The 6,000-nt window shown below is 39.5% G+C and overlaps 1 long non-coding RNA gene across 1 annotated transcript in view; it reads left to right on the top strand.

Moving 5' to 3' along the window:
- The first annotated feature begins 640 nt into the window (after positions 1-640).
- Positions 641-6,000, top strand: part of LOC138945805 (uncharacterized) — a 41,856-nt gene continuing 36,496 nt past the window's right edge. The window contains exon 1 of the long non-coding RNA XR_011449120.1: positions 641-938. This is a non-coding gene — a long non-coding RNA (uncharacterized lncRNA). The remainder of the gene's footprint in view (positions 939-6,000) is intronic.

Here is a 6,000-nt window from a genome sequence, read left to right as displayed (position 1 = left end):
CAAGTCTGACAAATACAATAACACAATATACAGTCGGTCTCTTGGGTAAAAATGGGAAAAGCAGCTTCGACATTTAAACACTGCTACTAAAAAAAAAAAAAAAAAAAAAAATAAAAAAAAAAATCCTCTAACAATGCATACTGCTTTACAATATAAAATATGCATTTATGTATAAATAGGAATTTGAAAAGGTTACGAGTACAGACTCATGCACGCGTGCGCGCGCACACACACACACACACAAATACACACACACACAAACACACACACACACACACACACACACTAACAGTAACACTAACACATGTGCACAAAATGAACACAAACACACACACAGCGCGAGAGAGAAAGACTACAGGGAGGCATGACGTCATGATGCATTAATTGACGTCAAAAACTTTCGACCGTGACGTATTCTTCTTACGCGAGCTTTATCCATAGACTTGGAAACTACGGAATTTCTACCCGTCCAAAGCGGCCTGGGGTGGCGTTTGGGGGCGCCTATTTTACCCACCGTATTTTTGTTAGTATGGTCCCAATTTTTGGTGAACTTCCATCTCCAACTGTAGCCCATAATCGGGCACAACGAATCCTTCTTTATCATGTATTATCGGTGTGAACATTTCTCAAGTCGATTACAGTCATTTATACAACTCCTGCAATGCAACCGAGGGGTGGATTAAATCTAGTTGATTATTTTTAGACAAGTGAGAAATTAGAACGAACTACTTTGATTAAACCCAAAAATCACACGTGGATTATTCGAAGTAAGAATAAAGAGGGCTAAAAAATAATCAACGCTAGAATTTATTTTTAGAACATTTGAAACCCAGACGATTGGACCCTGTTGCGGAAGAATACGTACAATGTTGACTCAAAACTGTAACAACAATGGCTGACGTGTATGCCTAGTCGACAGACAATGCCATTTGCTTTGTGTGTGTTTTTGTTGTTGCTTACTGTACATGACATACATTACGTGTAAAATCCAGTTCTTTAACAGGCAACAAACCTTGCAAATTTCCAGAAGCTGCAATCTGAAGCGACCTATCTCTGATTCTAGCAGACGATCTCTCCAATGTTTAACACAAAATCAGCAAACTCTCCACATAGCGACCTGTTCTTGTGAACAACTGCACTGCAGTCTGAGCAGTCTTATGCACAAAGAATTACACATCTGCTGCAGGGCGTCGCCACACACTTATAGAAATCGCAATATAGAATTATATCTACCTTTGACGTTAAAGGCAGAGTAAGCCTCCCGTAAACCATCACAGATACGGTCAGGCTTTTACACACAGTACAAACACCATTTCATTTAAACACTCACCAATTGAGAACATCCTAGGTGCCCTCCGTAAAGAGCGAACAATTTTCAAAGAATTTATTTTTGCGTGGTTTATCTTACCCCTGAGCCATCGTGAACCCGTGTGATCCAGTTTTCCCTTTTCACAATGCAGTCGTCATAGTTAGTAATTTGAATGCGACTTGACGTGAGCTTATCTACAATAGCACGTTTTTTTTATGCACGAAACAACGGCTGTGGTTCACAAGAACTCTAGCGATGGCTTTTGACTGTTGAGAGGAACGGCGATTTGCACTGATAAACCGGCCGTCGTCTGCTACGACCCTTGCGTGACCCTGCTTCCGGGCTTTTCTTTTTTTAAACTTTCACAACTTCGAATTGTTCTGATCTTGTCTTGATGAAAAACGAATTCTTTTATGATTAAAGAATGTTTGTGTAACAAGCTGTCAATTTATTATTTAGATTTTAAAAGTTAGGTCTAGCGCAAAAACGAGGCGCCGTTGTTGTTAACGGAACAAGTCTACGAAAATAAATTCTTTGAAAATGTCTCACGCTCGACAGAAAGCAGCCAGGATGTTCCCGTTCGGTGAGCGTTCAAATGGAAGTATGCTTGTACTGTATTTAGACGCTCGGGGAGCTCTGTGATGGTTTACGGGAGGCTTACTGTGCCTTTAATTAATGAACCACTACCGTCAGCACGCACACACACACACACACACACACACACACACACACACACACACACACACACACACACATACCATACTCTTTGATGCAATAAACAATAAATAAACAATTACTTTCACTGTGACACGCCAGCTTTGATTGCAACAACGTGCTGGGGCCCAAAACCATGTGTTATCAAAACGGAACTCGTGTTTCAAAGCATGGCTCCCTGTGTTGATTTGGCACTTATTTTTTCACTATCAAAATGATGACAAAAACGATGTTTGGTGGTTTGTTGTCAGACCAGCTTTTTTGTCGGTCCGAGGGGGAGCATATCGTCTTTTGTTTCATATTTATTGACCAAGGCCGAAGGCCGTGTTTCATATTTATTGACCAAGGCCGAAGGCTTGTCAATTTCACTTCGTTTTGCACGTGAAAAGTGAACGATTTCCTTCTCGCGGGGATTGACAAAGCTGTCTTGTCTAATAGTGAAAAAATGCAGTGTGTTCAGTTTCATTCCGTGAGTTGGACAGCTTGACTAAATGTAGTAATCTCGCCTTACGCGACTTGTTTCACTTGGCGTTCCCTCTCCAAGCTGGAGGCTGGAATCCTTCCTCAAGTGTACTTTCATTTTCATACAAAAAAAATTGATGTAGGCCTAACTCGAGTCAGTACTGGTTCTCGTGTTGTGTGTGACTGACTGAGTGATATTTATCCTAGAGGGGAAGGGAGGGGGGGGGGGGGGTCATGACACAAGAATGGGGAGCAGTGGGCATTCCCCTCGTGTATCTCAGTGCCCACAAGTGTCACGTATAACACCCCCATTCCACACAACCGTTCTAGGCCCCGTTCCCGTACCGACCAAGGACGGCTGCCACAACAATGGAACGCTGCGCAAACATCTTTGGTTTACGAAACGTCACGAAGTGACGTCAACGGTCTAAAAATAGCCCAAGTCCTGGAGAACTGTTGCTAAACAATGCAATAAAGAATTAATTATTTCTCGTAATTGGTAAGGACTTCAAACCTAAAACTTTGCAGGAAGCTTAATTTATACAACCCCGCAACGATGGGAAAAGCCCTGGAAGTAATTAAACTAATTAAATAGAACTATGTCAGCCTTTAAGTGTGTAACACATTCAAAACCTATCGTCTTGTTTTGAACATGTACACAGAAAGATTTAGGTTGGTAGTTCATGGGAAGCAACTGTTGTTATTTTGGTAATGTGTGTACATTGATTGTTACCTCCCTTTTATTAGCCTTTTCAACTTGGCTAACTAAGTTTCATATTTTTGAATTTTAATTAAATTGTTCAAGCTGTTTTAAATGTGTTATTTTGATTAGATATTAATTATAAACTTTAATAAGTTGTAAAGACATTTTACTTTATTTGGAGACATTTATTGTCAGATATTTTCCAGTTCGATTTTTGGAATTTTAGTTTCACTTTCGTCTTTGTTGAAAAGCCGCCAAGATAAAAAGATGGATCGCTCTCCGGTGTGTGTACTATGTGTGTGTCACTGTGTGTGTGTGTGTGTGTGTATTTGTGTGTGTGTGTGTGTGTGTTTTGTAGTTTAATTGAAATCATCATGTACATCAGTGAAGATGACCGCTAACAACCTCTACACTGCGTCATGTTTTGACAGCAGTAATGAAAAGGTTTAGGATTCAAAACGACACTTGATGTGTATTTTTCATGGCAGGTAATTATGAATTATGCACACACACACACACACACACACACACACACACACACACACACACACACACACACACACACACACGCACACACACAAAGAGATAAGTTAAGACAAGATAATATTTTATTAGCAAAGATAATGACTTCATATTATGCAAACCAATGCTGTTGTTTAAACCCTGTGCAAATGTATATTATCATATGAAGTCTTAAATATGTGACTTTTGTCTGTTTCTTGAAGCTAATTTAGTTTTTGTCTAAAACCTTTCTAACTGCAGATATCCAAAAGAGCTTTTATCCGTTGACATGGAAACGGCAGAACTGAGCATCAAAAGGCAGATTTTAAAAATGTTTATCCTTTTTCGCCAATGAAACAAGACAGTTTTTCCCCATCTATTCGGCACTATCTTGTACAAAAACAACATAAAGACTGTTCTGAACTTTCTAAGGTGTCAAAAAAAATCCATTTTCAACCGTTTATATATAAAAAAATAAAAAAACATGTAATGTATTTACCTTAAAATCCACGCCTTTTTTGTAAAGGCAGCGCTGACTCCAACCAGCTTGCACCACTTGTAGTTTCCTTGTTGGTGTTTTAATTGAGGTAATGCTCAACATACAATCAGTTTTGATAAACACAATTCCATCAAAAGCAAAAGACTCGTTTTCCAGCACTAGCTTAATTTCCCTGTTATTGTCAGACAGGTAATTTCTGTAAACAGGAATAAAACTATATATATATAGCTTTAAAGCGATCCAATTGAATAAGGCAGAAAACTTCTTCTTTACCAAGTCCTGTGTTGAACAGCAGTGAAAAGTTGACCGCTTTTCCTGTTTAACCTTTTCAAAATTAGATCTAACTTGTTCGCGTATCCATTTCTGGATCTGCAGGCTGGTACAGAGTTACCTCCCTTTAGTTTTTTTCAAATTTCCCTTGTTTTAACCTAATTTCTTGGTTAAAACTTGTCTAAATTTCTAAATTCTTTCTTAATAAATATCAATTCTACACTTTGGCCTTAAATCAAAGTGTTTCCCTTCACAGATATCCTCTTGGGGTTGTCAGATGAGGGTAGTCTCCCATGCCAACAGAAGCTACCATTCAGAGAATACAATGGTCCTCCTCAGGACTAGATTACCTTGCGATACGTCCCCCACAAAGGGACTTTGCTCTGTAAATCTCGGTCCCCCTTGAGGAGGGTCTGATGCTCCCAATAGGCTGTCTGTGAAGGGATACTTATTTCTCTCTCTCTCTGCTAAGAGATTTTAACAAATCTCGGAAGAAAGTCTCTGCTGACTTTCAATTGTTTCTTTCACAATTTCTGATGTTTTATATATATATATATTAACAGCTATTGTGTTTTCAGCGTAGCAATAGGGCCCGATATTTAGACGAGACGAGTATAATGCCGACGAGTCGAAGACGAGTCGCATTATACTTGTTCGAGTCTAAATATCGGACCCTATTGCTACGATGAAAACACAATAGCGTTTATATAGCTATTCTGACATTAAATTCTGTGTTAAAATCATGTTTTTGTCGGCAACAAGTACCAGAATGGTCCATGTCGTTGATTGCAGACGACGGTTCCCTTTCCGCATGAAGCCACGGAAATAACCGAACATTGAAAAACCCACGGACATGTATTACGGAGAAAACTCGAGATAACCGGATGCTTAGCATTACGTCAATATGTTAGGAATCATATGACGTCATGACGTATCATGCTTGCCTACGTAGATTGTATGTTCGAAAGTCTGACTTCTGTTGGGAATTCGCGTGGTGAAGACTGCGGTAAATCTGTAGATGATAAGAGAATAAGGATTGTCTCAGAAGAAACGACGAAATGTTTCAGACCGGAAACTTCATTTCAACATTGCACTATACAATGGACGTTCTATGTGACAGGAGAGTTTGCTGATTTTGTGTTAAACATTGGAGAGATCGTCTGCTAGAATCAGAGATAGGTCTCTTCAGATTGCAGCTTCTGGAAATGTGCAAGGTTTGTTGCCTGTTAAAGAACTGGATTTTAAACGTAATGTATGTCATGTACAGTAAGCAACAACAAAAACACACACAAAGCAAATGGCATCGTCTGTTGACTAGTCACAGGAACAAACCTGGCGAGGTATGCGTGTACTTTATACACGTGGAAGAAACCGGAACCATGCGTCTTTGTTTTTGCCGATATCGTTTGGATATCGGCAAAAATGGCCGACTTTCGTAGCGTTATGCTTTGATGATCGGAAAAGGGATGTGTGAGACCATCCAATCACAGCCCCCGAATTCCCCCACGTGTCCAACAGAATAGCTATATATATATATATACA

This window comes from Littorina saxatilis, linkage group LG13 (assembly GCF_037325665.1).
Source record: "Littorina saxatilis isolate snail1 linkage group LG13, US_GU_Lsax_2.0, whole genome shotgun sequence".
Classification (NCBI taxonomy): Eukaryota; Metazoa; Mollusca; class Gastropoda; order Littorinimorpha; family Littorinidae; genus Littorina; species Littorina saxatilis.
Note: the sequence above shows the minus strand (reverse complement) of the source record. Positions and strands in the feature narration are given on the sequence as shown.